Source organism: Dendropsophus ebraccatus, chromosome 14 (assembly GCF_027789765.1).
Source record: "Dendropsophus ebraccatus isolate aDenEbr1 chromosome 14, aDenEbr1.pat, whole genome shotgun sequence".
NCBI lineage: Eukaryota > Metazoa > Chordata > Amphibia > Anura > Hylidae > Dendropsophus > Dendropsophus ebraccatus.
Window position 1 is genome coordinate 18,736,797 of NC_091467.1, and position 23,610 is coordinate 18,760,406.

At 43.4% G+C, this 23,610-nt stretch overlaps 1 protein-coding gene across 2 annotated transcripts in view; it reads left to right on the forward strand.

Annotated features, from left to right (window-relative positions):
* The first annotated feature begins 6,292 nt into the window (after positions 1 to 6,292).
* The window catches only part of ZNF385C (zinc finger protein 385C), a 213,439-nt gene continuing 196,121 nt past the window's right edge, over positions 6,293 to 23,610 (forward strand). Inside the window, exon 1 of one of the 2 annotated variants that reach the window (XM_069954049.1) lies at positions 6,293 to 6,335. The gene's annotated coding sequence lies outside the window, so the exon portion shown is untranslated. Of the gene's footprint in view, positions 6,336 to 6,376; positions 6,708 to 23,610 lie in introns of those variants that run through there. The other variant, XM_069954047.1, reaches the window with a different exon arrangement.

Below are 23,610 nucleotides of genomic sequence, written 5' to 3' on the forward strand. Positions count from 1 at the left end.
GTGAGTGACCCAATGTTTACTTACAGGCTGCAACACAAAAAAAGAGTTAACAAGCAGAAGACAGAGATCTCTGCTTTACTGCACTGATAATCTGACCTCTCTTCTTCAGCTGGCAATCAAGTAGGAAAGGAAAATGTGCAGAGCTCCATGCAGAGGTCAAGGGTTATCAGTGCACTAGCAGTAAAGCATATATGCACAGTGCTTTGTGTTGTGCGTAGGCGAGGGGGGGCCCTTAAAATTTTTTGCTATGGAGCCCTGTGAATCCTAGCTACGCCCCTGCCTCAGAGAATCAGAATATTGAGTTTTGGTGTCCCTCATGAATCGTGTTAATTTATAGAAAACTGGAATTATTAATTAATTTAATTTTTAGAGTGTCTAGGTTACAAACCACCACTCTGCTCTAAAAGCAGTGGCCTGGTTTTTGTATATATAGATATAGGGGGAGATTTATCAAACATGGTGTAAAGTGAAACTGTCTCAGTTGCCCCTAGCAACCAATCAGATTTCACCTTTCATTTTCCAAAGAGTCTGTGAGGAATGAAAGGTGGAATCTGATTGGTTACTAGGGGCAACTGAGCCAGTTTCACTTTACACCATGTTTGATAAATCTCCCCTATAGTATACATATTAATAAATATTATACAGTATATATGCACTACAGCACTATACATCTACATTACAGCTATATATGCACCAGACCACTGCTTTTAGAGCAAAGTGGTGGTCTGCAACCTAGACAATGAACTGTCAACAATGGGAAGGAAAAAAAGCTGCATATCAGAAGGAGGCAAGTTTTTTAAATGAATGTATTTGCAAAAATATTTAACTTGACAAGTCCTGCAAGGTTAACTTGAAGTCCCTAAAGATTCCCTGGAATAAGGCATTACTGTGCTTAGTAGATGGCTAAACTCATTCTTCAAAGTTTTTTAAAGTTTTAGTTCACCCCCCCAAAAATGTCTTTCAAATCAACTGGTGCCAGAAAGTGCCAGAGATTTGCATACACTTGCACTGAGTAAGTGACCTTACGACTATACTTGAATATACCAGAGTTGGAGTAGGGGCGCTTGATGAACACTTTTTATATATGTCTATACCTACTGTGAACAGTTACGGGTCTGTCTTCACTCTACATCGATAGCAGCGTACTACAACCTGCCAATATTCAGCGCCGTATCTATAGTAGTGTATACTTATACATACCTCCCAACTGTCCCGGATTCCGCGGGACAGTCGCGTTTTCGGGGTGCTGTCCCGTGGTCCCGGAACGGCACCCAGTGTCCCGCATTATGTGTGGCCCCACCGAAAAAAAACAATAAACCAGTAACTCACCTGTCCGCCGGTCCAAGCAGCTCCTCTCCCGGCAGAGCACTTACTCCCGTTATCCTCCGGGGCGGGCAGCGGGGTATACAGACACTGACTGTGCCGGAAGTGACCTGCCGCCTCCATCATGAATTACTTCCGGTACAGTTAGTGACTCTGTACCCCGCTGCCCACCCCGGAGGATGACGGGAGTGCGCGCTCTGCCGGGAGAGGAGCTGCTGGGACCGGCGGACAGGTCCGTTACTGGTTTATTGTTTTTCTGGTCGGGCCACACAAAGGGGAGGATTGGCTACTATGTGGGGCGCTATATGGGGGATTGGCTACTATGTGGGGCACTATATGGGGGGATTGGCTACTATGTGGGCACTATATGGGGGATTGGCTACTATGTGGGGCACTATATGGGGGATTGGATACTATGTGGGGCATTGGCTACTATGTGGGGCACTATATGGGGGATTGGATACTATGTGGGGCACTATTTGGGGGCATTGGCTACTATGTGGGGCACTATATGGGGGCATTGGCTACTATGTGGGGCACTATATGGGGGATTGGCTACTATGTGGGGCACTATATGGGGGGCATTGGCTACTATGTGGGGCATATATGGGGGCATTGGCTACTATGTGGGCACTATATGGGGGATTGGCTACTATGTAGGGCACTATATGGGGATTGGCTACTATGTGGGGCACTATATGGGAGATTGGATACTATGTGGGCCACTATTTGGGGGCATTGGCTAGTATGTGGGGCACTATATGGGGGCATTGGCTACTATGTGGGGCACTATATGGGGGAGTGGCTACTATGTGGGGCACTATATGGGGGCATTGGCTACTATGTGGGGCATATATGGGGGCATTGGCTACTATGTGGGCACTATATGGGGGATTGGCTACTATGTGGGGCACTATATGGGGATTGGCTACTATGTGGGGCACTATATGGGGATTGGCTACTATGTGGGGCACTATATGGGGGGATTGGCTGCTATGTGGGGCACTATATGGGGGATTGGCTACTATGTGGGGCATATATGGGGACATTGGCTACTATGTGGGCACTATATGGGGCATTGGCTACTATGTGGGGCACTCTATGGGGGATTGGCTACTATGTGGGGCACTATATGGGGGATTGGCTACTATGTGGGGCATATATGGGGGCATAGGCTACTATGTGGGGCACTATATGGGGGCATTGGCTACTATGTGGGGCACTATATGGGGCATTGGCTACTATGTGGGGCACTATATGGGGCATTGGATACTATGTGGGGCACTATGTGGGGGATTGGATACTATGTGGGGCACTATATGGGGGGATTGGGTGCTATGTGGGGCACTATATGGGGGATTGGATACTATGTGGGGCGCTATATGAGGGATTGGATACTATATAGGGCATTTTTTGGGGGATTGGATACTGTATAGGGCACTATTCAGTCAACAGCATGTGGTGACTGTAGGGGAGTGGCTATGGAGGGTTGCTATGGGGGCGTGGCTACGGAGGGTCGCTATGGAGGCGTGGCTATGGAGGGACGCTATGGGGGCGTGGCTATGGGGACCGCGGCGCACATGTCCCTCTTTGCTCTTTGCAAAAGTTGGGAGCTATGCTTATATATACTATTTAATTTTAACCTTCACATTTGTAATTTACTTCTATCAAAAAAATCTTGTGGTCCAGTACTTATCGGCTGCTGTATGTCCTGCAGGAAGTGGTATATTCTTTCCAGTCTTGAGAGCAGGGGAGATTTTCTATGGGAATTTGCCACAGCTTTGGACAGTTCCTGACATGGACAGAGGTGGCAGCAGAGAGCGCTGTGTCAGACTGGAAAGAATACACCACTTCCTGCAGGACATACAGCAGCTAATAAGTACTGGAAGACTTGAGATTTTTAATAGAAGTAAATTACAAATTTCTGGCAGTTTCTGGCATCAGTTGATTTGAAAGAAAAGTTTTTTTTTTTGGTGAACGACCCCTTTAAGGCCACCCTAGTAATAAATTCCTGTGATCATTGACAAACAATAACATAAAGGACAATGCTAAATGATGACAATCCCTTTGGTCAAAGGAAGCAGCGGTCAGTTACTTGGGGAAGTGAGAACAATAGAGTGAGCAGACAGAACGGAGCCCAGATAAAGTCTTTTGCTTGGGTTATTGATTAGTTGTCCTGTCCCACAACAGGTGGAAACGGGAATCTACTGCGGACAACGCTCTCTGGAAATACAACATGTAATCAATAGTCATATATATTATGTATACCCCGAGGGCAAGTGAGCTGTCAATAAAACGTTTATTACATATGTATGGTTTTACAGCAGACCTCTAGATAATTGTATCTGCTGGATGCAGAACAACAGGAAACTGGAGCAGGATACTAAATACACGCAATCCACCATTTTTTCAATTGTAATATACTACTATAGGGGGAGATTTATCAAACTGGTGTAAAGTAAAACTGGCTCAGTTGCCCCTAGCAACCAATCAGATTCCACCTTTCATTTTCCAGAGAGCCTGTGAGGAATGAAAGGTGGAATCTGATTGGTTGCTAGGGGCGACTGAGCCAGTTTCACTTTACACCATGTTTGATAAATCTCCCCCATAGAGTTTATAACTTTTTCATATAACTTTATAAAAGTGTTTTTTTTTACATTGAGTGGCAGCAGTAGGGGGTGACACAACTCCTCTGCTGCCACCAATGGCTGTGTCAGGAACTGCAGGGCTGCATAAGCCGGTCTTGGCAGTTACATGTGCCTAATCCTAGCATTAGTATAGACATTACTACATTGTCCCTAGCGTTGTAGCCACAGCACAGTGTACTGAATGCCGCGCCTGCAGCACCAGTGACACAAGCAGCTTCCCGAACTGGAATGTCTATCCTAATGCTATCATGCATTAGAATAGACATTAGGAGAAGCTCAGTATCTGTGCTGGGACTAGGGCTTGAGCAGCCCTGCAGTTCCGAGCCAGCAGGGGCATAGCTAGGATTCATGGGGCCCCATAGCAAACTGTACAGGGCACGGTGAATCCTGTACAGTCCCCCCCCCCCCTTCCATGCATATACTCACATGGCCCGAAGGAGGATAGTGCAAAGCAGCATCTCTGACGGGGGAGGAGGGGGCTGGAGGAGCCGGATGCAGGTGACGGATGGCACTAGTGGCAGTGCCTGCTCCAGCTTTCGCTGTCACGGTCCAGCAGGGGGTGCGGTGGTGGTGGTGAGGGGGTGTTGGTGCCAATGGGAGGGCAGGAGATGCAGGCTGATGGCACCAATGGGCAGTGCCTTCACCATCTCTGGGGGGCATACTGACAGAAGGGCTGGATGGAGGTGCAGGCGCCGGCCACTAGTGGCAGTGCCTGATCCTGTCACTGCCACGTGAATCCACTGTCTCTCTGGGGGCAGGAAGGTGCTGTAGGTGAGTGAGCTGACAATGCAACCTGCTAGTACCATGGAGACAGACCACACGTTTTACCGAGGGGGACCCAGCCCCCCTTCCCTATTGGCCCCATAGCAGTCGCATGGTCTGCCTTCATGCTAGCTATGCCACTGGCAGTCAGTGGTGGCAGCAAATGGCTGTGTCACCACCTCCTGCTGCCACTTAATGTAAAAATGTTAAAATATAAACTTTGTCTTTAACAGGTATATTACAAGGTTATACAACTTTGTTAAAGAAATGTAAAGAAAATATACATATTATTTGCCAGAATACCCCTTTAAATAGTATGGTATGTATTCTCTAATTGTGCAATGTAAGAGAAGATTCACAAGACGATTGTGCCCTGTGAGGGCATCTCTGAGCCGGGTCCACAATAGGAAGATTTCTTCATACAGGAGTTTACATGGTCTGGTTAAGCTCTGCCAAGGGTTAAACTTAACCCCTTAATGGTCTGCGGCATTAAAGTACACTATTCTATTATAGTGCAGTGATGGATTGGACCCTGGAGCTGTGCCCGCATCAACACTCGCAGGTGCCAACAGTATTATTTATTCCTTTTTTATGAGGCAGGACAAACAAAAAAGCTTTTTTTTTATTATTATTATTATTATTATTATTATTATTATTATTATTATTAATTAAAGGGGTACTCTGAAGGGAAAAAAACTTGTGGCAGAAAGTTACATTTATAAATTATTTCTAGCCTTCCAGTACTTATCAGCTGCTGTATATCCTGCAGGAAGTGGTGTATTTTTTTTTCCAGTCTGACACAGTGCTCTCTGCTGACACCTCTGTCCATGTCAGGAACTGTCCAGAGCAGGAGATGTTTTTTATGGAGATTTGCTGCTGTCCTGGACAGTTCCTGACACAGAAAGTGTCAGACTGTGTCAGACAGGACATGCAGCAGCTGATAAGTACCGGATGATTTTTAAATCGAAGTAAATGAGTAAATTACAAATCTGTATAACTTTCTGACACCAGCTGATGTTTAAAAACAATTTTACTGGAGTGCCCCTTTAATTAAAATAAAAGGAAATATTACTATTTTGTATTCATCCTGCTACCTTTAAAAAAGGTTAGACTTGATCAAATAGACCAATGAAAACGACAGCGCATCCCACAAAAAACAAGCTTCTCAGGTCACAGCCCTTCTATGGGTGATTGTGTAGGTACACCAGTCAGTTAGGCATCTGCCTTCTGGAATGACATAGAAAACTGCTTCAGACACTGCAGCACAGAGTATTTCAGGCACTGCTATCATGAAAGCAAATCACAGAAAGAACTCAAGGAAAGCTTGGTAAAATGCTGTTTTAGCTTTCCCATTTGGCATCCAGCTTTCTCTAGTGCAGAATGACAGCTCTCCTTTATGTATTGGTCCATATGTCCAAAAAAAAAAGGTGACAGCCCCTGTAATCCTCCTTGAAGATGGGTGACAACCACAGTGCAGGCTGCAGGAGGGGCACTAGTAAGTCAGCTCCATTCACACATCAGCTGGAGCAGGAATCATCCCAGTAGCAGCAGCAGCAGGAGTGAGGAGGTAACCTGAGCCTGGCCGGAGCTGGCGTGTCCCAGGTAGAGAGTACAGCAGCGCCCCCTACAGCTCGCCTCCTCCTCCGGTCCGGCTCCGCTGCCCAGCTGTGCTGCACCGGCCGCGCGAGAGGAGACCGTGCTGGGAGCCACCCCGACTCACCAGGTGGACAAGTGTGGTGTGGAGACAGCAGGGAGACCCCAGAGCTGAGGAGGACAGGAGGCTGCAGGGAGACCCCAGAGCTGAGGAGGACAGGAGGCTGCAGGGAGACCCCAGAGCTGAGGAGGACAGGAGGCTGCAGGGAGACCCCAGAGCTGAGGAGGACAGGAGACAGCAGGGAGACCCCAGAGCAGAGGAGGACAGGAGGCTGCAGGGAGACCCCAGAGCTGAGGAGGACAGGAGGCTGCAGGCAGCAGGTGAGTGCATCCTCCACACAACTCAGGGGACAGGTATCTAAGCAGGTATCTAAGCATCTACATTTATGTCTAGTCAATTCAGTAAATGCAACCATGTACTCTTATACAGTGCACAGCATAACAGGGTGCAGGTATCTAAGCAGGTATCTAAGCATCTACATATATGTCTAGTCAAATCAGTGAATGTAATCATGTACTCTTTTATAGTGCACAGCCTGTACAGCAGGTATCTAAGCATGTACATATATCTAGTCAAATCAGTGAATGCAGTCATGTACTCTTATACAGTGCACATCACGTTCAGCAGGAGAAATACAGTGCAGGTATCTAAGTAGTTATCTAAACAGGTAACGAAAGATGTATCTATGTATACAAATTCATATTAACGATGAAGGTAGTAATTATATACTCTTATGTTGTATACAGTGCAAAACCTGTTCGACAGGTGAGACATACTGAAAAAAAGAGGTATCTAAGTAGGTATCTAAGTCTAAAATATAGGTATGTCTAACCAATGAATGCAGTCATTGGAAATACAGTGGATACTATGGTGCATGTATCTAAAAAGGTATCTAAACATGTAAGAAATGTATAGTATATCTAGGTACAGAGAGTCAGATCAAGAAGTGCAGTAACTATAAAATCTTATGTTACACACAGCAGGGGAGATAGATTGAGTAACATGATTTAGGTATCTAAGCAGGTATCTAAGCATATAAATATATGTACATCTATAGAGTCAATTGAATGCATGCAGTTATTATATTCATCTATGTTATACACAGCTCAGAGCCTGCTCAGCAGGAGAGATGCACTGAATAACATGATGCATGTATCTAAGCAGGTATCTAAGCATTAACATGTATGTATATGTATTTAAAGAGAGTCAGATCAATGAAAGCAGTCATTATATGCTCACATAATATATACAGTGCAAAACCTGTTCAGTTGGGGGGATACATTAAATAATAGGTTGTAGGTATCTAAGCAGGTATATAAGTATCTACATATATGTATATTTATCTATAGAGAGATCAGTGAATGCACTCATTATATAGTCTCATGTTATACACATTGCACAGATGGTTCAGCGGGGAAATACTCCGAAAAATGGTATAGGTATCTAAGTAGGTATCTAAGCAAGTAAGTATATGTATATCTATCTATGGAGATATCTATGAACTTTTATGTTATACACAATGCATAGCCTGTTCAGCTGGGGAGATACACGGATAAACAGGAGTATCTAAGCACGTAAAATATGTATACATTATAAATACTCTTATGTTATATACAGTGCACAGACTGTTCAGCAGCAGATATACGCTACATAACAAGGCAGAGGTATCTAGGCATGTATCTAAGAAGAGTCAAATCAATGATTGTAGTTATCGGAGCTCATTCAGCAGGGGGATATACAAAACACTGAGGTATCTAAGCAACTCTACAAGCAAGAGAGTCAAATCTGTAAATTAAGTTAGCCGATGATGTATACTTAATAACAGGATTCAGGTATCTAAGCCGTGAATGCAGATATTGTACGCTTTGTGTATACTATAATGTTGGTGAGTATTACATAACAGGAAGGTGAGAAGTGAGACATACTAGACAGTGATGTATGTATCTAAGCGTGTATCTAAGCATATTTTGAAAGCATGAAATAAATGGGTTCAGTGTATAGTTCATGTTACACACATGTTATATCTTATTCTATTATGGTAAGTATGTGTTGTACCCAACGCATGTACTGTATCTAATGATGTATCTAAGCACCTATATTTATAGCATATTGTGGGGTCAATGAATGCTGGCAGGATATACTTCATTACGTACTGGATTACATGCTTGTATCTAAGTATGTATCTAAGCAACTTAAAAGTAAAGTTGTCAAATTAGTAGTCATGTGTTTTATTTTATATCTATAATAATGGGGTTGCAGGTATCTAAGCAGGTATCTAAGCACCACCACCTGTGACTTATGATAAATGAGAGGCCTCATTACATGTTATACACATGATATATTCCGCGTGGTAGGTGGGAGGTGACGTATGCTAAATAACAGAGATGTATCTAAGCTGTGATACGGGTTATAAACGTTAACTCCTGTATAGGTGTAATATCTAGATATAATATGTATTTATGTACAATACACATTTTCCGCCATCATTATTCATCCTTTTATTGCTATAGGTTTACGCCATTTTACAGTCCTCGCCTGTCAGAGCCGGCCTTGTTGCCCATAGCAACCAGTCACAGAGCAGCTTAAACAAATTACGGCTGAGCTCTGATTGGTTGCTATGGGCAACAAGGCTGGCTTTATTGATAGTTATTGCTTCTTACATGACAGGGAGCTGTCGGACCACCCCATGAAGATACACATATCCCCTATACCAGGGATGGGGAACCTTGGGCCTTCCAGTTGTTGCAAAACTACAATACCCATCATGCCTGGACAGCCGAAACTCTAGCTTCGGCTGTCCAGGCATGATGGGAATTGTAGTTTTGCAACAGCTGGAGGGCCGAAGGTTTCCCCATCCCTGCCCTATACTGTGGATAGGAGGGAAGTGTCCATGGTGCCAAAACCCTTGAAATAATGGTACAGGCGTAAACATGGTCTTAGTTTTAATACATGAGCCCTAAATTGTTACAGATGCAAACTATGTCCGTCATGTCTAAATATGGTGCCAGTGCTTATGTTATATCATGTGTGATGCATTGTAATCTTGTGAGCTATGATATAAAGTTATGTAGTATCAGTATGACACAGTTATCCATGGACGTTTTTTTTTTCTTCCAAAAACAGCACCTCTCCTATCCTCAGTTTGGGTGTGGGGGTTTTGCAGCTCAGTTCCTTTAAAGTGAATGGAGCTAAGTTGTAATACCACACACAGCCTGAGGACAGGGATGGCACTGTTTTTGCAACAAAGTAGCTGTCTTTTTTTCTAATCCTGAATAACCCATTTAATGTCAGATATTCCATATAATAACCAACACATTTGATGTTTCTCCCGGACATATTAGAGGAATAGTTTGGTACGTAGGCACTAGTATTTTTCAAAGGGATGAGCGAACCTCGAGCATGCTCGGTTTTGTCCAAACGCGAGCATGCAGCATTTGATTAACGGTGGCTGAAGAAGTTGGATGAAGCCCTAGGGAGTCCTGGAAAACATGGATACAGCCATAGGCCACAGACTGTATCCATGTTTTCCAGGCAGCCAGGCTGTATCCAACTTCTTCAGCCACTTCTAATCAAATGCAGAGTGTTCAGGTTCAAACCTGAGATTCGTTCATCTCTAATAACTAACATTTGATGCCATGCCATTAAACGAGTTAGGAAATGGCGCGCGTCTTCCATAAATATGGCACGGTTATTCCCGTCAGCGTACCCCCTTTCTGAGTGCACTTAGTGTACGTCTAATGGTGCATGTGACCGCGTCTCAGATCCGGGGGCCGTGCGGTTACTGAACTTGCTATAGAGGAAATTCATGAACGGAGAGAATTTTCTGAACTACAACAAGTCCTTTTTGACGTCCATTCATGAATTAGCCCTTGTCACTTCAAAAGGGAGTGTGCTTGGCGCGGGCAGGGCACCACCACCCTCCTTGCTGGAAGCTAGTGTTTTCTTAGGGTCCCTCAAGAGCAAACATTTATGATTCCCATGTTGAAGCCCCCACCACGAGCGCAGTGGTTAGCTCATATTTTACACCATACCGAATATATTCCCTTAATGCAGGCGATCCATTACACACTTGGACAAATTACAGCTCCAGGCTCTTTCTTCTTGATAGAATGAATTACCCTCAATTTAGGGAAGCAGTCAGAATACAGCCCGCTCTCTGTCTGAAGCCTCCCTCTATATGAGTAATGCATCTTGGCAGCCGTTCAGCAATAAGACCATCTCACTATTTTACATTTGTACTTTGCTCGTGCCAGATTTATAAAGAAACACCTTTCAGATGGATTCAGTTGTGCCAATCTTGTGCCAGCTCCGAGTACTTCTTGCACTGAAGCCTAGTAATGAATTGGAAGCTGTGCTGGAGGGGAGTGTATATCAGAGGACGGCAGATAAGATGCATCGCCTGTGTGCCGGAGGGTGGCAGGCTGGGAGATTCTTACTAACTGGAAGAAATAACTTCCCAGTAGAGGTGCTCAAGGTCCGTAAATCGTCATGTGCTTCTCTGGAAAAGTGGCTTTTTTGTCATATTTTATATTAGTTATCATGAGTTTATAATAAGGTCTATCTGAATGTAGTCTATATGATATGTGGGTTATGCAATATTAAAGGAGAATGCCATAAAATGGTCCCTGATAGAGATGATTGACTCTTGAGCACAGCATTTGAGTACCGGTGGCTGCAGATGCCCTAGGGAATCCTGGAAAACATGGATTCTGCAGAGTAAATAAAATAATAGGTGTACTGGGTGTAGTAGTGCTCACTTTAGGTGCTTGTGCTCCAAGCACGGCAACACCAGTAGCATAGGTAGAATTCCAGCCCTTCCATGGATCCGGGTAATCGGTGAAGAAGACAGGAGCACAAGTGGAGGTCCACTGGCAGGAACAAATCAGGAAGTTGGGGGCTGATCGGCATCAGGGATGATGAGAGCCATAGTAGCATGAAATTACTTTATAAGGCCGGGTTCACACTACGTATAACACCGGCTGTTCTGTGACCTGGCCGGGTCACAGAAAGGCCGGTGTTACTGAAGATCATCCTGGCTAGTACAGCAGTACCAGCCAGATAATCTATATTTCTGGTGAATTCAGGTGCAGGTGCATCCGTGTGCGCCTGCATCCCAATTCACCGCTGCACACAGCTCCATTGTGGGAACTGACATGTTCTGTGCGGCTGCTATTCAATGAATAGCGGCTGCAGAAAACTGACATGTCAGTTTTTTGTGCGGCCTGATGAAATCCTGGCTGGAGCATATACTATGTGCATACGCTCATATACGATTCCATTCATTCACATACAACGTATGTTTTGTACAATTTGCAACAACGGCCGTGATTTACACAAAACATACATTGTGTGAACATGGATCCAACAAAGAAATGAGTCCAGCTTCCAGCGGAATGGTTGCAAGTGGGTTTATTCAAAACTTATGTCCCCATGCACACATTCTGCTGGAAGCTGGACTCATTTCTTTGTTGGATCTATTAGTGGCACCTGTTGGAGTGAGAGCCCGTGCTGTGAAGCGAAGTGGAAAAAGGGTAAGCTGGCTCCTTTTTTCTATAGACTATTGTGTGAACATAGCCTTATTCAGACAACACATTTCGAGGGGTCACCATCTTCAACACGCACATATGATACCATAAAATTATCACATTTCTCATCTTGCACGGTAAACAGTGTAAGCACAAAAACCTGCCAAAGGGCAAAATTGCTGATTTTTGGTCAAATTACATTCCAGAAATTTTTTTTTTATAAGGAGTGATCAAAAGGTTGCATAAATGCAAGTGAGGTACTGATAAAAACTACAGATTATGGCACAAAATGAGACCTTATACAGCCCCATATACAAATAAATAACAAATAAAACCGCCTCGGCTGCTGATTGGCTGAGCAGGCCTAACGTGTCACATCCCAGGTCCCCACTCTGACCCAGAAGCGGCCAGGACCAGGGGACCGGAGATGTGGGATACCAGCACCAGTGCTGGAGTGGGGAAGGTGGGAGCATGTTACTTCTTTCATTCCCCCCCCAGCCAAAAATCACCCCAGCCTGAAGTTCTCCTTTAAACTCTTATTTCAATCTGTTGCTCCAGCACTGCAATTTACTTTTATGTATTTTAGGAGATACACCCCAAGGGTCAAAAGCCCAGCAGCTTTTGGCCTATAAATTGAATGAAAAATTGGGCATACACATGTAGGCATAGGGATTTTAGGACAGAAGGATTTGCATATTGCTGGGCTTTTGCAGTCTATAGGAATGCCCCATGGGCTTTATTTCCTAATTTGCATAACACTTCTACGGCTTTTATCTCAGCAATGGAGCGGCTGACCCAACCAAGAGTTATATTTCCTGATTCAGAGTAAAAAGCCCTATTGTTCACTGCCATTGATCTAGTCAGCAAAAAGCTGCTGGCATTTTCACTTTAAGCATAGATGACTTTTGTATTGCTAAATATTTTGCAGTAAAGATTATTATTCACTGTATAAATATTTCCCACAAGGATGTAAAGAGAAAGAAAAAAAATATGCCTAGGGACAGGTAAGGGAGGGGGTTATATGTATAAAATACCATAAAAAAAGCCAGAGCTGCAGATTGTGAAGAGACGCCATGCAAGACAAATGTCTCAACTAGAGCCATGGGGCTTAGAGCAACTACTCCAGTAAGTGATTTTGGCCTTTTTCTCTTAAGGAGATAAAATGAGGCAGAAGTTATTAGGACTGCTGATTTTTCACTGGGAACTTTTTCTTTTTCAATCAGTCTGAGCAATCACTGCATGTTTTATTCATGTTTTTTACATTTTTAATGCTCTTACTAATAAAATGGAAATCAGTAACAAAAGCTCCATATATAACAATCTCCGGGAGATTGCAAGTAATCTTTCTTCTTATACGTCATTGTGTTTTGGCGTATTAAAAATTTTAAATTGGAACATTTCTTCTTTTTTCTTATGTGTGGAAGTTCATGGTGTGCACGAACGCTGCTGATGTTTTTAATAGTGAGAGAAATAAACCACTTGTCTAGTGGTCGTAGTCAATAATGTCCTATGCTTAAAGGCGTAGTTAACAGTCACTTTTCTGGCGTGAGACAGCATTAGGCCTCTGGACAGAACAGGCCGCCCCCTTCCTCCCAGCCCTGAGGCCCTTAAGAGATGTCACGCGTGCGCTCGCAGAGCCAGAAAACAGAGGGAGATCACTGCTGCAGCCGTGCAGCAGGTGAGTATGTATTTTTTTTCAACTTCGGTTTCCTGTCCGTAAAAATGTCAAAGGACATGTGAAGGGGGCCTGAGAGTTATTGAGAGTTAAACAGGTTTTCTGGGCGAAACATAATGATGAGCTATCCACAGAATGGGTCACTGATCGGTGGGGCACCCTTGGCGATCAGCTGTTCAGTTCTAGCACTTTACAGTGAACAGGGGCGGACGCAGTTGTCTCCATTCACTGTTTAGCAGCTCCTATTCAAGTGAGGGGCAGCTGAGCTGCAGTGACCAGGTCAGGCCACTACACAATTAATGGAGACAACTACTTCTGGCCCAATTCACTGTGTAGTATAGTGTTTACCAGCTGATCAGGTGTATTACAAGTTGATAACAAATAGTCTTTATACATTACATGGGAGAGAGCATTTGAAAAAAACACTAAGAATTCTTAAAAACTATGTTTAACGTAAAAAATAGGTTGATTATAACACATTCCCTTTAAGCTGTGCTTGCACTACTCCTTTCAGACAGCTGCTTTTTTCATCCTTGTTCAATGCCTGACATGATCCTTCGTGTCACCAGAAAAGGTCAACTGATGACCGAAGTCGTCAAAATCTGCAGCGTGTCCTCTTCTCGCTCTGTGTAAGAAAAAAAGAGCAGACCTCCATTATGAGCCTGACACAGAACAGGAGTAGTCTGTGCTGCAGCCCAGTCTTCTCTTGATCGGTACGAGTCTGAACACTCTAAAGTGGACCAATCAAAACTTTTGACATGTCTCTATGACATGTGAAAAGTTTCTTTGAAATGATAGGTACACTTTATGGGAAAAGAAAAAAAAAATCTTCATGGCTGGTGGTGTATTAAAAATTAAAAGCAAGCTATACTCACCCAACAGTCCCCTGCCCCTGCAGTCCTGGCAGCCGCTGGTCTCTGGTTCTCCTGGCTTCTTTCTGATTCCTGTGATGTTGAGACCATGCAGATACTGCCCTGTTCAGCCAATCATAGACTGAGGCAGGACAGTGCAAGAGCCACTCATTGGCTGAGTGAGTCAGAGAGCTTGGACTAAGGCTGGTATTACACGGAGCGATTATGGTTTGAAAAATCGTTAAATCGTTCGGATTTGAACGATAATCGTTTCTTGTAATAGCAGGCAACGATTAAACGACCAACGAGAAATCGTTTAATAGGATCTGTACCTATTTTTATTGTTTGATCGTTCGCACATTGTTCGGTGGAATAAGAACGACCGCAAGAACGATCATAAATAACAATCATCGTTCCATGTAATTAGGCAAACGATTTTGGGTCGTTTGCCTTAGTGGTCGTTTAAGATCGTTTATCGTTAATCGTTAGTCGTCGAAAAATTGCTTGGTGTAATAGTACCCTAAGAGCTGTCCAGAATGCAACTGCGGGGGAGCAGGGCGGGTGAGTATAGCTTGTTTATTTTTAAAATTTTGTTTTTTTCCTGGACAATCCCTTTAAAACACCACTAAGGATACCAGGAAAGTGCTTACTACCTCACTACTCAAGCCACATCAACAGGTTGGCAGCTATTTAGGCTTTATACTCGGGAGTATTTTACCAGTATTACAGACTCTGGATCCAGATGGAGATACATGTGAATATCGAAATCCCTAAAAGATGTGTTGCCGTGAATAAATGGGATTGCTTTTGTATATTGAATGAAGTCCTATGAGAGGACATGTATTGAATGGAGAATGCATGTTGTGTTAGTGAACAAACACAATTGACATCTTAATGGGAAATCGTGGCTTTAGGCGGGGAATAGACAGCATTGGAAAAACATATATTTCTGTAAATGAGGAGAGACGTCTCTGAATCAGCGAGGGGTTAATGACAAGTCCATAGTAACTAAGTGGTCTGGAAACATGCTTCTGGCAGGAAGTGGTGTATTCTTTCCAATCTGACACAGTGCTCTCTGCTGCCGCCTCTGTCCATGTCAGGAACTGTCCAAAGGAGGAGAGTTTTTTTTATGGAAATTTGCTACTGGTCTGGATAGTTCCTGACACGGACAGAGGTGGCAGCAGAGAGCACTGTGTCAAACTGATAAGTACTGGATGACTTGAGATTTTTAAATAGAAGTAATTTACACATCACTATAATTTTATGTATAACTGTATACACCACTTCCTGCAGGACATAAAGCTGCTGATAAGTACTGGAATGTTTGTGATTTTTTTAGTAGAAGTAAATAACAAATCTCTGGTCCTTTCTGACACCAGTTGATTTGAAAGATTTTTTTTTTTTTTTTTTTTGCTGAACTATCCCTTTAAGATACCCTGATGAGGATAACATCATTAGGGTGACATAGAAAGCTGGTGGGGTATAACTCTAGCGCAAGAATCATATAGTGTCTGGTAAACAGTATGATCTGAGCCTTGTTTATTCGTCACCTAAGCAATGGATTATATGGCATGCGCATTTCCCTTCATCCTCAGACCTGACTCGTTTCATGGCCACATGTTTTGAAACCCAGATCTGCACTTCATCCCAAATATTTAGCGATAGCGGTAATAACCTTGCGGCATCTGCCGGCACTACAGTCAGAGGTATCCCTCTCTCTATGACACATAAGCATCTCTCCCTCCTTTTCCTCAAAGGAATGCAAAGTTTTTCAGCTATGACAACTGCAGGGCCGAGCCAGCTCACGGGGGCCAAAGCTAACGGCCGCTGGGTCCAGGCCCAAATGAAAATAGCAATCCAGAATATTAAAGCCTGGACATTTATCAAAGAGGAGGATTGTTGGCCTGGACATGTCGGAGAATGTTTAGAGAGTTGTGTACAGACATACACAGCCCACAGTGTGAAGAGCCTCTGTGCCCGGCCAAGTCATTCAAGTGATGAGTTCTCTGAAGTGAAGGAAAAGGTGGCTTTTTAATCCAATTTATTTGCAGTAAGGTGAAAGTGTCAGGGCTCAATGGGGGTGCACATGGTCATTGCCCGCACAACATGTTAAAGATTCGGGACAAGTCAACATTGAGTTGCTATTTTTATTTAAGCATACCCAGACTTGGAATGTATACATATAGACGGCATCGACGTTCCTACACCTGTTGCTTTTCAGCCGTTGCAAAACTACAGCTGCCAGGACAGCCATGGCTGTTGGGGTATGGTGGGAGTTGTAGGCCTATGATAGCTAAAGATCACAGGTTGGAGACCACCAGCCTACATGTATAGGGGGAGATTTATCAAAGGGGTGTAAAGTAGAACAGGCCCAGTTGCCCCTAGCAACCAATCAGGTTTCACTTTTCATCCTTCACAGATTCTATGGAAAATGAAAGGTGAAATCTGATTGGTTGCTAGGGGCAACAGGGCCTGTTCTACTTTTCACCAGTTTGATAAATCTCCCCCATAGTGTTAGATATTTTGAAAAACTATAAGTAGTTTAATCATACCTTTATATCTGGATCTGTGTGTTATGTATTTTGACTATGTGGAGCCCATATTCCTTTAAAGTGCTTCTCATTTTCACATTAAGGGTACGTTCACACTTACCGGATCCACAGCTGATTTTCTGCTGCGGATCTGCAGCCGATCCATAGCAGATCCGCAGCAGATTTCATTTAAATAACTGAACACAGCATCAAATCTGCACCATCAAATCTGCTGCGGATCCTGTAGGTGTGAACGCACCCGGAGAAGTCTGGCGAAAATTTTTATTAAAGTATTATATTGCCCCCCAAAAGTTATACAAATCCCCAATTTACATTTATTATGGGAAATGCTTATAAAGAGCTTTTTTCCCTGCACTTACTACTGCATCAAGGCTTCACTTCCTGGATAACATGGTGATGTCACTTCCTGGATAACATGGTGATGTCACTTCCTGGATAAAATAGTGATGTCACGACCCGACGCCCAGAGCTGTGCGGGCTGTGGCTGCTGGAGAGGTTGATGGCAGAGGGATGCTCAGTGTCCCTCCAGTGCCCTGTGTCCCACAGTGTCCCCCTGCCATCATCCTCTCCAGCAGCCACAACCCGCACAGCTCTGGGATTTGGGTCGTGACATCACCATTTTACCCAGGAAGTGACATCACCATGTTATCCAGGAAGTGACGTCACCATGTTATCCAGGAAGTGACATCACCATGTTATCCAGGAAGTGACATCACCATGTTATCCAGGAAGTGAAGCCTTGATGCAGTAGTAAGTGCAGGGAAAAAAGCACTTTATAAGCATTTCCCGTAATAAGTGTATATTGGGGATTTGTATAACTTTTGGGGGGGCAATACAATACTTTAATACAAATCTTCGCCGGACTTCTCCTTTAAAGGGGTTCTCTGATATCACCTACCCACAGAATAGGGCACAAGTAAGGTTGGGTTCACACTGCGTTTTTGCAATCCGTTTTTTTCATCTGTTTTTTTGCAAAAAACGGATGAAAAATGGATGGCAAAAACGGATGCATTAGTGTGCATCCGTTTTGATCCGTTTTTCCATTGACTTCCATTGTAAAAAAAACGGATCAAAACGAATCCGTTTTTTTAACGGACACAAAAGTAGTGTCAGCTACATTTTTGCGTCCGTAAAAAAAAACGGATCAGTTTTGATCTGTTTTTTTTTTACAATGGAAGTCAATGGAAAAACGGATCAAAAAGGATGGACACAAATGCATCAGTTTTTTTCATCCGTTTTTTTGCAAAAAACGGATTGCAAAAACGGATTGCAAAAACGCAGTGTGAACCCAGCCTAAGAGATCGAAGGGGGTCCCACCTCTGTATCCCCCAAATCCTTTATTTTGAATACAGTCAAAAGTCGACACATGACCCATGGCTCCATTCATTCTTTGTGGAGCCACTGGGGAGCGGAGTACAATAAATAAATGGAGCCACGGGTCAAGTGCCGACTCGTGGCTGTATTCAAAACAAAGGAGCCAGGAGATGATTTAAAGATTGCTGGGGGGTACGGAGGTCAGACCCTCCCCCCATGATCTCTTACTTGTCCCTTATCCTGTGGATAGGGGGCAAGTAAGTTTTAATTGAAGAACCCCTGAAAGTTATTTGTTCCCCATTTAAAGGGGTACTCTGGTGATTTTTTCTTTTAAATCAGCAGGCGTCAAAAAGTTATACAGATTTGTAATGTACTTCTATTTACAAGTCTCAAGACTTCCAGTACTTATCAGCTGCTGTATGTCCTGCAGGAAGTGGTGTATTCTTTCCAGTCTGACACACTGCTCTCTGCTGCAACCTCTGTCCATGTCAGGAACTGTTTAGAGCAGTAGAGAATTTATGTTTAAATCGTTTTATCAAATGTTCATATAATAAATGTCAGAATTACAGCAACATATTTTGCTACTGCTCGGGACAGTTCCTGACATGAACAAAGGTGGCAGCAGAGAGCACTGTGTCAGATTGGAAAGAATACATCACTTTTTGCAGGACATAAAGCAGATTATAAGTACTGGAAGAGTTTAGATTTTTAAATAGAAATAAATTACAAATCTGATACCAGTTGATTTGAATGGAAAAAAAAAATCAATGTAAAAAGAAGCTGGAATATCTTAAAGGGGTTGTCCGGGATTCAAAGAAACATGTCTGCTTTCTTCCAAAAACAGCACCACCCCTGTACTCAGGTGTGTGTGTGTGTGTGTGTGTGTGTGTGTGTGTGGTATTACAAATCAATGGATCTCAGCCACAATACCACACACAAACTGAGGACAAGAGTGGTTCTCTTCTTAGAAGAACGATTCCCTTTGAGAAACTGGTCAACAAATCACCAAACTCCAGGTTTTACCTATGGGTAGATTTCCCCTTTAAAGCGGTTATCCAGCGCTACAAAAACATGGCCACTTTTCCCCCTCTCTTGCCTCCAGATTGGGTGGGGTTTCAAACTCAGTTCCATTGAAGTAAATGGAGCTTAATTGCAAACCACACCTGAACTGGAGACAAGAGAGGGGGAAAAGTGGTCATGTTTTTGCAGCACTGGATAACCCCTTTAAAGGGGTACTCCGGCAGGGGGGGGCACTCTTTTGACGGGTTCCAGCGGCGGGTCCCGCATCGCGGCGCTCCGGTCCCTGGTTCCCGGCCGCTTCCTGGTGTCTGACGCCGCCCGAGACGCTACGTCTCAGGTCCGCTCAGCCACTCAGTGAAGGAGGCGGGATCCGTGTCAAGTCTGCTCAGATCCCGCCTCCTTCACTGAATGGCTGAGCGGACCTGAGACGTAGTGTCTCGGGCGGCATCAGACACCAGGAAGCGGCCGGGAACCGGGTACCGGAGCGCCGCAATGCGGGACCCGCCGCTGGAACCGGGGAGGTGAGTGGACGTCCTTTTCCTCAGCCACCCCCCCCCCCGCCGGAGTACCCCTTTAATGTTCATGAAGGGCACCAAAGGGGAAACCATTGTAAGTTCTACCAAGGTTGTGAAAAACACCCTTCCTAAATCCTGCTCTGGTATTGATACCTGACGAGATGTTGGGATGAACTGTTACAGGTTATGTATGTTGTGAATTTAGCTCCGGAGTGTGACTCTTGTAAAAGTGTATTGGGAAATGTGTGGAATTTAGGCCGTGTCCAGTGATTCCCAAGGCCCTATATAACACAGCACCACACTCACTATGAATGAGTAGTGTATGTTTTTATGCGTGCTTAGAAATGTCCCACCACTGTACAAGATATGTATACTGAAGTCATGGAGGGGGGTCCCCCACTCAGTACCCCTCTGCGTCGACCGTTGTGCAGATGCATCCTACCAGTGCATAGGCTATCAGTACTTTTTTCCTGGAAAACCTCTTTGAAGCATTACTGCCAATTGTAGAAACTTTTGACACGTAATCGAGATACAGCCAGAGTAGTACACACCACTCCCTGGCCATCCGAAAATCAGACTCTTGCGTTTATTGCTTAAAAGGGGTACCTCGAAGAAGTATATATTATATTTAAAGGGGTTATCCAGTGAAAATCTTTTTCTTTCAAATCAGTTGGTGTCAGAAAGTTATATAGATTTATAATTTACTTCTATTTAAAAATCTCAAGGCTTACAGTACTTATCAGCTACTGTGTGTCCTGCAGGAAGTGGCGTATTCTTACCAGTCTGACACAGTGCTCTCTGCTGCCACCTCTGTCCATGTCAGGAACTGTCAAGAGCAGGAGAGGTTATCTATGGGAATTTGCTACTGCTCTGGACAGTTCCTGACATGGACAGAGGTGGCAGCAGAGAGCTCTGTGTCAGACTGGAAAGAATACGCCACTTCGGTTTTTACAGCTCAGTTCCATTGAAGTGAATGGAGCCTAGTTGTATTACCACACACAACCTGAGGGCAGAGGTGGTGCTATTACTATGCTTTTCTAATCCCAGGTAACCTTTTAAAATCTATACCTTTTTGATGTTATTCCAAATTCTCAAGTTCTCTCTCATTTTATGCTCTCGTGCACGGGCCCTGTAAATGTGCGTTTTTATGAGTATTACACCGAAATTACAGACACAAAACAAAGGGATTCTTTGCATTTTTAACACCCTGGCATGAAAACCCGTAATTGAAATCACGGTAACCTAGCGGCAAATCGAAGGCTTAACTTGTTACGTAAAGTTTTATGTTATGGAGACCTTGGACTGTGCCAAGTTAGCTCAGCTAAATCCCTCCTCACATATATTTCCATCTCTTCTCCAAATATACTTTCTTTTAGTAGATGTACTTTACTCAAGCACAACTTTATGATGTTGTAGAAGAATTGGGTGTTAGATCTCTGGGGGGAAATACAGAGGGAACCATTGTGTGCTTTTATAATGCCGGTCAGCTGGAAGAATAAAATGAGTATGTAACGTGATCCCTCAGGTTACTGATACTGGGGGAGTGCATTATAAGTGATCGGGAATATAATGCTATTATAGCACTCCTCTGATATTAGCATCCTCATAACATTTAAAGGGGTTATCCACCTAAGAGCTAAAAAATGAAAGGTTCCCAAACCCAGCTAATCTTACTCACCAAGTACCCCTGAGTATTTTGAGCCGTCTCCTGTCTTTCTAGCTGCTGCTATTCCTGAGTTACATGTTTTTCTAAAAGCTGATTTATATCCAAGATGGAAACTACATTTCCCATCATGCATTTTTTCACTGACTTTGCATCACATCACCCCAGTATGTATTCCATACTAGTTGATGATGTAGCAGAGCTGACACGCACATGGTGTAGCAGAGCTGATATGTGCATGGTGTGACAGAGCTGACACACGCATGGTGTAGCTATGTGCTGGATAACATTCACCTGTTTACCAGGGTTGGGGGGTAGTGTAGGTTTAGATCTCTGCTTGCTGACTGTGAATGAAAACATTCTAGTTCTCTCCAGACGCTAAGAACATCCATAACACTTACAATACACAGAGCTGAGACACAAAGACAGGTACACGTGTCTGCATTCACTGACAGCAAGCAGAGATAGAACTGTAACTTTTCATATTACAGAAACCTAGGCTCAGGGACACATGTAAGTCTTTGAAAGCATCACAGGTGCATGGAGATGATGCAGATGATGTCTCCTGGGGCCGGGTTACCAAGTCAATAGACAGCTAACACGGCCTCCAGAGAGGACATCACATGTTCTACCTCTACAAAGGGAGGGGGGGAAAGGAAGCAGAGCGTTGTCAGAGAGAACACAGAGAAGATGATTTTAGATGTCCAGAGTGGTTTAGTATGAGAAAAAAACAGGCAAAGGGTGCAAGATGTATATATGGTGCATGATGGTTATAAATGTATATCAGAGGAAAGGTGGTATTGGGAAGGGGGATAGTTTAGAATACAGTTTTTTTTTTTACCTGGATAACCCCTTCAAGTCTAGTGTAGCTGGGGATTAGTCATATCCTAAATCATGGTAGTATACATAAGTATACAAACTGAATTTATCCTATTGTTAACTTTTAGTTTGGAAAATTGTTCAAAGAGAGAAAGAGAAAAATCCTGGCCGCTGAATGAGAAGCTTTGTTTTTTTTAGAAATTGTTTTTGCAATAGACAGATGCTAGTTTTGTAATAATAATAATAATAATAATAATAATAATAATAATAATAATAATAATAATATATAGTAAAAAATTTAATATAGATAGATAGATAGATAGATAGATTCAGCGGCCCTGTAGTTCCCAATACAGCCATTGGTGGCAGCAGAGGGGCCATGTTGTCCCTTACTGCCGCCATTCAGTGTAAAACTAAAATTTACATTTGGTTTAATAAAGATATATAATTTTATTAAAAGTAAAAAAAAAACCTTTGAAAACCCCTTTAAGGTGAAACTGAAAAATCCCTTTAAGGTGAAGGAATTTGAGACATTTTCTACAGCCAAGTGTGTTTCCATCTGTCATAGACATCACTTTTATATGAACCATCTACAAAGTGAAGAATGGCGTATAGTGGGTCAAGCAGCTTGGACGCCATTAACAACATGGATTAAAGAAAATATAATAACTTTATCAATGCTTTTATCCATGACTTTCTCGGACAATGCCGTTTTCCATAGGAGAATTGATTAGGAACTTCTGGTATCCTGACAGTTACGGAAACCCCTTAATGCGTTCATCTCGGCCAGCCTCGCTCTTTACCATTCAGTACAGATCTTTCCTTCTGATACTCGGGCTGTATATCATCTGGTTCCCAGCCTTCTGGATAAGCGTCTTTTCCACGTGCAGTTTTTTTATGCACTCTGAAAGTTTATCAAATAGCGCTCGCTTATCAATAAAACATGGAGATTACTGGATCGCTTTCTCCTTGGTTTGGCAGAACTATAAGTCAGTCCGGCCCAGACAAGTGCGAGGCCTGCAGAGCGCCAGGCAGAAGTATCATCAATCACAGAGCAAACTGCTGACATCCACTACATTGATTATTGATGGATCAGAATATCGATTTGTTAATGGCTTTTTAATCACTATTGGAATGATTGTGCTGGACCTTGCATTTACTGGAACCTGGCATGGTTTGGGTAAAAGCCTTGCACTACCAAAGATTTTGGAAAATACACATGCAAAGGCATCCAACGCATTTCAGTAGTTAGACTTAAAGCGACTCTGTATCCACAGTCTGACCCCCCC